The sequence below is a fragment of the Salmo salar genome, chromosome ssa09 (assembly GCF_905237065.1).
Source record: "Salmo salar chromosome ssa09, Ssal_v3.1, whole genome shotgun sequence".
Lineage (NCBI taxonomy): Eukaryota > Metazoa > Chordata > Actinopteri > Salmoniformes > Salmonidae > Salmo > Salmo salar.
The window spans coordinates 103,124,969-103,135,381 of NC_059450.1; the positions used below are offsets into that span (position 1 = coordinate 103,124,969).

Sequence of the window (10,413 nt, forward strand, 5' to 3'; positions counted from 1 at the left end):
TTTACTAACTAACTAAATAATCACAGAAATGCATAAACAAACAGTAGATATGTTACTAACAAATGATAGGGAAGATTACCTAGTGGGCTAAGCTGATATGATGGCTTGGTGGACAAAGGGAAGTGGGTGTGGACTGAGAGAGAGCGGGAAAGACAAACGGATCACTATACACGGTTGATAATTATATTAATTGAAATGCTAATCCTTTGCACATGAACGCTCACTCATTCGGGAATAATTGCAATCAATATATATTTACGCCCATGTGTTCTCGTGATCTCTGTTGGAATCGTCAGTCCGTCTGCTGGAGAGTTCATCCGAGTCTCTCTCTCTCTCTTTCTGTTTCCCTGAAAATCAGTCTTTCGTGGTTAGAATGGTTACTTCAGAGTACCATTCAGAAATGTTCTCATTGAATAGATGTTTCAGTGGTTGTCGGTCTTCACATCTCAGGTTTACATAATTTCTAGTTGCAGACTAGTAATTAGTATCTAAGATTTGCTCTTATTCTGTAGGGATCGATAGTCTCAGAGTTCAACCATTTCCAGCCGTGTAGCCAATGCTCAACGTGGTATGGTTAGGAATTCAATAACTATTCGCAATGACAGCTCACACTGTGGGTTTGCTTAGTCTTGGTACTCAAACCTGTGCCACCTCAGTTTACAACGAGGTACGCATGGTCTGATGAGGATTTCCTCAGGAGGGGGTTTTATGCGTAACAGTAGAAAAGGCGGTTCTATGACGCCTGATCATGTCTGTGCTCACGGGGGCAGGCCAACGACTTAGTTCAACTTTAAAGGGAATACAATTCTCTCACGTTATAAGTTTATCATCACATTACATCATTTCACAAATAGTTTCATCTTTACTCATTCATTTTATACAAGAATTAGATGCAAACCCCACAATTGAGAAATGTACACATTCAGAGATATAGTTATGTGTGTTTCCTGTCCTCTCTGAGGTCACCAAATGAAACACACTTGTCATACCCGTCCCTTAAGTGTCCACGGACCATTCCCACCTTCTCACAAGTGGACATTTTGTTTCATTGTCCCATTTTGGGGATTTAGGAGTTCGGCCACGTAAAATCCTTTGATCTCTCGGTGTCTTTCTCTCTGCATGACCAGGGGGAGTGAGTCTCTGCCAGGAATATATGGCCTGAGATAACAGAACCTGGGTGTAGGAGAGAGTGTCAGTGCGGCTGTCAGTCGAGGATGCCTGGTCATTTTTTGAAAGTAATTTCCTCACCATCTTAAATAAGCATGCCCCGTTCAAAAAATGCAGGACTAAGAACAGATATAGCCCTTGGTTCACTCCAGACCTGACTGCCCTTGACCAGCACAAAAACATCCTGTGGTGGACTGCAATGGCATCGAAAAGTGCCCGCGATATGCAACTGTTCAGGGAAGTCAGGAACCAATACACGCAGTCAGTCAGGAAAGCAAAGGCTAGCTTTTTCAAGCAGAAATTTGCATCCTCTAGCTCTAACTCCAAAAAGTTTTGGGACACTGTAATGGGCCATTGGAGGACAAGAGCACCTCCTCCCAGCTGCCCACTGCACTGAGGCTAGGTAACACGGTCAACACCGATAAATCCATGATAATCGAAAATTTCAATAAGCATTTCTCAACGGCTGGCCATGCCTTCCTCCTGGCTACTCCAACCCCAGCCAACAGCTCCGCCCCCCTGCAGCTACTCGCCCAAGCCTCCCCAGCTTCTCCTTCACCCAAATCCAGATAGCAGATGTTCTGAAAGAGCTGCAAAACCTGGACCCGTACAAATCAGCTGGGCTAGACAATCTGGACCTTCTCTTTCTAAAACTATCCGCCGCCATTGTTGCAACCCCTATTACCAGCCTGTTCAACCTCTCTTTCGTTTTGTCCGAGATCTCTAAAGATTGAAAGCTGCCACGGTCATCCCCCTCTTCAAAGGGGGTGACACTCTAGACCCAAACTTTTACAGACCTATTTCCATCCTGCCCTGCCTATCTAAAGTCTTCGAAAGCCAAGTTAATAAACAGATCACTGACCATTTCGAATCCCACCGTACCTTCTCCGCTGTGCAATCCGGTTTCCGAGCCGGTCACGGGTGCACCTCAGCCACGCTCAAGGTATTAAACGATATCATAACCGCCATCGATAAAAGACAGTACTGTGCAGCCGTCGTCATCGACCTGGCCAAGGCTTCCGACTCTGTCAATCACCGTATTCTTATCGGCAGACTCAATAGCCTTGGTTTTTCTAATGACTGCCTCGCCTGGTTCAACAACTACTTTGCAGACAGAGTTCAGTGTGTCAAATCGGAGGGCATGTTGTCCGGACCTCTGGCAGTCTCTATGGGGGTACCACAGGGTTCAATTCTCGGGCCGACTCTTTTCTCTGTATATATCAATGATTTCGCTCTTGCTGCGGGCGATTCCCTGATCCACCTCTAAGCAGACGACACCATTCTGTATACTTCTGGCCCTTCCTTGGACACTGTGCTAACTAACCTCCAAACGAGCTTCAATGCCATACAACACTCCTTCCGTGGCCTCCAACTGCTCTTAAATGCTAGTAAAAACCAAATGCATGCTTTTCAACCATTCGCTGCCCGCACCTGCCCACCCGACTAGCATCACCACCCTGGACGGTTCCGACCTAGAATATGTGGACAACTATAAATACCCAGGTGTCTGGTTAGACTGTAAACTCTCCTTCCAGACTCATATTAAACATCTCCAATCCAAAATCAAATCTAGAATCGGCTTTCTATTTTGCAACAAAGCCTCCTTCACTCACGCTGCCAAACATACCCTAGTAAAACCGACTATCCTACCGATCCTCGACTTCGGTGATGTCATCTACAAAATAGCTTCCATTTCTCTACTCAGCAAACTGGATGCAGTCTATCACAGTGCCATCAGTTTTGTCACCAAATCACCTTATACCACCCACCACTGCGACCTGTATGCTCTAGTCGGCTGGCCCTCGCTACATATTCGTCGCCAGACCCACTGGCTCCAGGTCATCTATAAGTCTATGCTAGGTAAAGCTCCGCCTTATCTCAGTTCACTGGTCACGATAACAACACCCACCCGTAGTACACGTTCCAGCAGGTAACCGATCACTGCAGCTGTACATAGTCCATCTGTAAATTGCCCACCCAATCTTCCTACCTCATCCCCATACTGTTTTTACTCTATTTACTTTTCTGCTCTTTTGCACACCAGTATTTCTACTTGCACATCATCATATGCTCATTTATCACTTCAGTGTTGATCTGCTAAATTGTAATTATGCTTTTTGCACACACTGTATATAGACTTTCTTTTTTCTGCTGTGTCATTGACTTGTTTATTGTGTTATTGGCTTGTTTATTGTTTACTCCATGTGTAACTCTGTGTTGTTGTCTGTGTCACACTGCTTTGCTTTATCTTGGCCAGGTCGCAGTTGTAAATGAGAACTTGTTCTCAACTAGCCTACCTGGTTAAATAAAGGTGAAATAAAAAAATAAAAACTGAGAGAGAGAGGGGGAAGCCAAAATCTATACCCAGAAAGGGCCACATCATGACAAGTTTGGTACTGTAGGCTACTAATGACCATTAACAGCATCAGAGTGCAGTTTTGGAAAAGCCTAGTTACCGTGACTAAACAGTCACGTGGAATTTGACTGTGGCCATGACTTGTGACCGCTGGTCACCGTAACAGCCGTAGTCTTTAGTAAAGATTGAAAAAAGTTAGGGGCCTAGATAGAATCAGTCATTCCCCAGGACAGCTATCTGGATTATGTTGGAGAAGCTTCCATTAAAGAACACCCTCTGTGTTTTGTTAGACAGGTATCTCTTTATCCACAATACAGCAGGGGGTGTAAAGCCATAACACAAGTTTTTCCAGTAGCAGACTATGATCGATAATGTCAAAAGCCGCACTGAAGTCTAACAAAACAGCTCCCACAATCTTTTTATCATCAATTTCTCTCAGCCAATCATCAGTCATTTGTGTTAGTGCCGTGCTTGTTTAACGTCCTTCCCTATAAGCGTGCTGAAAGTCTGTTATCAATTTGTTTACTGTAAAATAGCATTGTATCTGGTCAAAAAAAACATTTTCTCCAAAAGTTTACTAAGGGTTGGTAACAGGCTGATTGGTCGGCTATTTAAGCCAGTAAAGGGGGCTTTACTATTCTTGGTAACCGGAATGATTTTTGCTTCCCTCCAGGCCTGAGGGCACATCATTTCTTGTAGGCTTAGATTGAAGATATGGCAAATAGGAGTGGCAAAATTGTCTGCTATTATCCTCAGTAATTTTCCATCCAAGTTGTCAGACCCAGGTGGCTTGTCATTGTTGATAAACAACAATCATTTTTCACCTCTTCCAGACTCTCTTTACGGAATTCAGAATCACAATGCTTGTCTTTCATAATTTGGTCAATAATACTTGTAGTGTCTGCGTTTGTTGCTGGCATGTCATTCCTAAATATGGTTCAATGAATGATGGAGCTGATTTTGCCTCTTTTCCCAAATTCTTTATATATTTTATCTTTGTTTCATAGTATAGTTTCTTTTTCTTTTTATTCAATTTAGCCACATGATTTCTCAAATTGCAGTACATTACCAGTCAAAAGTTTGGACACACCTACTCATTCAAGGGTTTTGCTTTATTTGTCATATTTTCTACAGTGTACAATAATAGTGAAGACATCAACACTATGAAATAACACATGGAATCATGTAGTAACCAAAAAAGTGTTAAACAAATCAAAATATTTTATATTCGAGAGTCTTCAAAGTAACCACTCTTTGCCTTGATGACAGCTATGCACGCTCTTGGCATTCCTTCAACCAGCTTCACCTGGAATGCTTTTCCAACAGTCTTGAAGGAGTCTCCACATATGCTGAGCACGTGTTGGCTGTTTTTCCTTCACTCTGCGGTCCAACTCATCCCAAACCATCTTAACTGGGTTGAGGCCGGGTGATTGTGGAGGCCAGGTCATCTGATGCAGCACTCCATCACTCTCCTTCTTGGTCAAATAGCCCAACACAGCCTGGAGGTGTGTTGGGTCATTGTCCTGTTGAAAAATGAATTATAGTCCCATTAAGCCCAAACCAGATGGAATGGCACATCGCTGCAGAATGCTGTGGTAGCCATAATGGTTAAGTGTGCCTTGAATTGTAAATAAATCACCAACAGTGTCACCAGCAAAACACCCCCACACAATCACACCTCCACGCTTCACGGTAGGAACCACACATGCGGAGATCATCTGTTCACCTACTGTGCGTCTCACAAAGACACGATGGTTGGAACCAAAAATATAAAATTTGGACTCATCACTCAGATTTACACCCGTCTCATGTCCATTGCTTGTGTTTCTTGGCCAAAGCAAGTCTCTTCTTCTTATTGGTGTCCTTTAGTAGTGGTTTCTTTGCAGCAATTTGACCATGAAGTCCTGAAACACACAGTCTCCTCTGAACAGTTGATGTTGAGATGTGTCTGTTGCTTGACCTCTGTGAAGCATTTATTTGGGATGCAATTTATGAGGCTGAGAACTCTAATGGACTTATCCTCTGCAGCAGAGGTAATACTGGGTATTCTTTTTCTGTGGCTGTCCTCATGAGAGCACGTTTCATCATTGCGCATAATGGTTTTTGCGACTGCACTTTAAGAAAGTTCTTGAAATCTTCTGGATTGACTGACGTTCATATCTTAAAGTAATGATGAACTGTCGTTTCTCTTTGCTTATTTGAGCTGTTGTTGCCATAATATGGTGTTGATCTTTTAACAAATAGGTATATCTTCTGTATACCACCCCTATTTGTCACAACACAACTGATTGGCTCAAATGCATTAAGAAGGAAAGAAATTCAAACGATGATGCAAAGCTGTCATACATTTTTTTTTAACATTTATTTAACAGTTAAGAACAAATTTTAGTTTACATTGACAGCCTAGGAACAGTGGTTTAATAACTACCTTATTCAGGGGCACAATGACAGATTTTTTTACCTTGTCAGCTTTGGGATTTGATATAGCAACCTTTCGGTTACTGGTCCAATGTTCTAACCACTAGGCTACAAGGCAAAGGGTGGCTACTTTTAAGATTCTCAAAAATAAAATATATTTTGATTTGTTTAACACATTTTTGGTTACTGCATGATTCCATATGTGTTATTTCATGGTTTTGATGTCTTCACTATTATTCTACAATGTAGAAAACAGTAAAAAAAATTTAAGAAAACTCCTTGAATGAGTAGGTTTGTCCAAACTTTTGACTGGTACTGTACGTTTGCAAATCGATTGTGCAGCTAGACTTTATTTGCCATTTATTTTGCCTCATCCCTCTCAACCATAACATTTTTCAATTCCTCTTCAATCCACAGGGATTTAACAGTTTTACAGTAATTTTCTTAATGCATGCTTATTAGTAACTGGAATAAACAATTTCATAAATATGTCAAGTGCAACGTCTGGTTGCTCCTCAGTACACACCACAGACCAGCAAATATTCTTCACATCATCAACATACTGTAGGAATAACTACAAAACGTAATGTATTACCTCATACATTATATTAGGCCCAGTCTTCGTAACTTCGGTTTTCGTAGATATGGCTACTATATTCTGATCACTGTGACGTCTGCTTCCAACTCACACTCTCAAACACGTAGATCCCCTGAACGCAGCTCACTTTCCAGCCCACACTCTTAAACACATAGATCCCCTGAATGCAGCTCACTCTCCAAATCCCAATCACCTGAATTCTGATCACCTGTTCACACACCTGTATGTCATTATCACACACTATTTAGTTCAGTTCTTTGCACCCCATCATTGCAAGGTATTGTTTGTTTTGTGGCACACTAGCCTGTGTATGATAGTTTTTGCCTGCCTCACTAATGATGCCTTTTACCTATTCCTTGCCTGTACTTTAACCTATCGGATTTCCTGTTATCAACCTATTGCCTGATCTCCCCGGACGACGTTACTAGCCTTTTCACTGCCTGTACTGTTGCCTTTTTGGAACCCATGTGTATGACCTTCTGCCTGCCCCTGGACCCAGCTACCTGCCTCCTCCTGTGGTCCTTTACAATAAACCCCTGCTGCGCCCTGCGCTCAAACCAGCTCTCTGTCTCCCATAGTATTCATTACTGTCTCTACATCCAATGGATTTGGATACTGCTATAAAGCAGATTTCTGCAGCGTTAGTAAAGATGTGATCACTACATGTTGATGATGTCATTTCTGTGCTGTTTGTAAATACCCTGTTAGGTTGAATGATAACCTGAACCAGGTTGCAGGCGCTGGTTACAGTTTGAAGGTTTTTCTTGAGTGGGCAGCTTGATGAAAGCCAGTCAATATTAAGGTCATCCAGAAAATATACCTCTTTGTTGATATCACATACATTATCAAGCATTTCACATATGTTATGCAGATACCGACAGTTAGCACTTGGTCTATAGCAGCTTCCCACAGTATTTAACTGAGATCTGAATATAGACTGTAACACTGCCACCATTGGCATGTCTGTCTTTTTTTGTAGATGTTATAACCATGTATTGCAACCACTGTATCATCAAAAGTACAATATTGTCTAAGTGAGTTTCAGAGATGATATGAATGTCATCTGTTACTAACAAGTTATTAATTTCATGAACATTGTTTCTTAGGCTACATATACTAATGTGGGCCATCTTTAGCACTTTTCTGGGATGCTTGATTGTTTTTATTGCTTTTCTGGGAAATTAGACACAGCCTTTTTATTCATGTTTTGAGTTGATAGTGCAGGGTGAGCTACACATAGTGGACTTCCTACTAGCCCTTTCATGCGTGAGTTCCGAATATCTCCAAGGGTCGCCCCATTGTGAGTTTTTTTATGCACGTGATGTTAGAACGTTCTCTCCATTCCAGAATGTGATTGTTACGCAACAGTGCATTTAATCCGCGCTGCCCTCAAACCAAGGCACGCAGCCTGTTTTTATTTATAGGCTGTTTTCAACTTGTCAATTTCAAATTAGTTTCTAACAAGTTTTTTATTTTCTAAGAACAGTTTGAATTGAGGTGTGTTCCACCTCATTCATTCACATTGGAGTAGTCATTTTTAATTTTGTAGACCAATTCATTTTTTTGACATTTCTGACCCGGACAAAATTGCCCAAACACTTCCCAATTGTTTGTGCAGTTCAAGTCTGCAGATTTTTGCTCATCTCCTGTCCTGCACACACGTGTTCACATTTTCCGTCTGTTGTTTTCGTTACCAATAATAACTTTGGAAATGTGTGCGTTTCTATCAAAGTAAGTGCCTTATTACGTTATAATAGTTTCTGCACTTCGTGTTACGTCGTTTCTACTGTAGCATAATATTTTTGTGTATATTCCTGATACCCGCGCACACGCGAGGTAACGTTACTCATTTCATAACCTTTATGGTGTTATATTCAATCGTGCTTAGGTAGCTAGCTACATTCTTCTATTAGCTCTGGAAAACAATGCTAATGCGTCAGAGAAGTATTAGCATGTATTGCATTTTGAAGCTACCCTGGCCTTATGACTCCCAAGTGGCGCAGCTGTCTAAGGCACAGCGTCTAAGTGCTACAGGCGTCACTACAAACACCCAGGCTCAAATCCAATCTGCATTTCTATCAAAGTAAGTGCCTTATTACGTTATAATAGTTTCTGTATGTCGTGTTATACCATTTCTACTGTAGCTCACTGTGAATGGAGCATAATATATTTGTGTATATTTCTTATAACCGCGGACACGCGAGATAACGTTACTAATTTCATAACCTTTATGGTGTTATATTCAATCGTGCTTATGTAGCTAGCTACATTCTTCTATTAGCTCTGTAAAACAATGCTAATTGCATCAGAAGTATTGGCTTGTTGTAATTTGAAGCTACCCTGGAAAAATACATTCTTGTACCAATTGGTCGTTTTCTGAGTGCATTCCACAAAGTTGTTTATCATGTCCGCCTTATCCACTGCCCCCATTTTGAGGTTATAGTCAGGTTTGATTTTTCTCTCTCCCGTCAGGTGGTCCACCTTCCCTGTGGCCGACATGGTTGCTGTATGGGCAGTGGAGAGTACATGGATGTCTAGTTTGTCATACCACTTTACTGCCAGCTGTTGACATTTCTTATTTTGTATAAGGGGTCATTTAGGATGGCAGTAGTATTGTTGATGAAATGCAGTCATCGCAGCAGAATTAGGAAGCGGTCTTGGGAAAAGAGGGTGGCAAAGAAGGGATTTGCAAACATAGGATCTGTGCTCCAGTATTATTTTAGGGAGTTCTTCTTTACTATCCCAATGAGGACTGTCACCAGGAAGGTATACATTTCACTAATTGTGGTTGTCCCCCCTACTCCTGGCTCTCTTCTCCTGTAGCTCCAAGGCATAGCGATTGGTATCTACTATGTCTCCCAGCGGCTCCTCTGTCAGAAACAACTTGAAGCACTCTGCCTCAGATGGAAATGGGGAGGGGCGTTGCACTCCAGACTGGGACTCATCAAAGCAAATGGCAGGACTAGGAGGGGTAAAATGGCTGGCAGCCTTCCAGCTACCACAGAACTCCTGTACTTCATCCATTGTCGGTCTGCCTCCATCACCACCAGCATCTTCAAATGGAACTGGGACTTTGTCAGTGGACAAGGGGGTCCTCAGATTGAGGGTTCTCAATGGCGGTGGGGCAGCTTCTCACTGTCACTGTCAGAATCTGATTCCTGACTTTCATACTCAGACTCATTGTCAGAATTTAAAAAAATATCCAGAATTTCCGCGTTTGTGAGTTGTCTCCTTTTTGAAAGACATTGCTAATGCTACAGCTTAGCTCACTAGCTACATACATAAACAACACTGAATGGCTCAGAGTGGGAGTGAGAGGTTATGTGATTGACTGCCGGCACGCACCATTTATATCAATAAATCACTATCAGAAAATGTTGTGTGGTAATTATTGATATATTTATTCACATTTTAAACTAACGGTGATAAATCATGCATTCCGATTCTTGCATAGATTGTAATGGGAACATATTATGTATGTAAAATTATGTTTTGAAGGTTGTACTGATTAGGATGAGCTAAGCTAATTCCAGCTATGTGTGTGGAGCCATGTTTGTTGACATACAATGCATTCTGGGTTTCATGTAATCGACTGTCTGACCAAAGGGGCTATAACAAAATGAGGTGAGTAAGGGTTCACTCCTTTTTTGAGAACTTCAGGAAGTGAATGGTGGGATGTGAACGATGGTAGACAACACACCCCTTCAAAATGCATACTATAAATAGACCAAACTCATCTTGTCTTCTCTTATCTTTGGTTTCTGTGAGAAAAAAAGCATGGCAGCACGCTGAAACTAATCGTCGTATTACTTTCGATTTCTAGAAAGTGTTTTACTCAATTATTTCGATCAATGATGAGCTCACCCATGATGTG

General features: G+C 41.7%; 1 long non-coding RNA gene across 2 annotated transcripts; it reads left to right on the forward strand.

Moving 5' to 3' along the window:
• The first annotated feature begins 7,937 nt into the window (after positions 1 to 7,937).
• LOC106567165 (uncharacterized) lies at positions 7,938 to 9,916 on the forward strand. 2 transcript variants are annotated; one of them, XR_001320008.2, is made up of 2 exons: positions 7,938 to 8,622; positions 9,012 to 9,916. It is a non-coding gene; the product is annotated as an uncharacterized lncRNA (long non-coding RNA). The 2 variants fall into 2 exon arrangements; XR_001320007.2 differs by having other exon boundaries at positions 9,363 to 9,916.
• Positions 9,917 to 10,413: the final 497 nt, after the last annotated feature.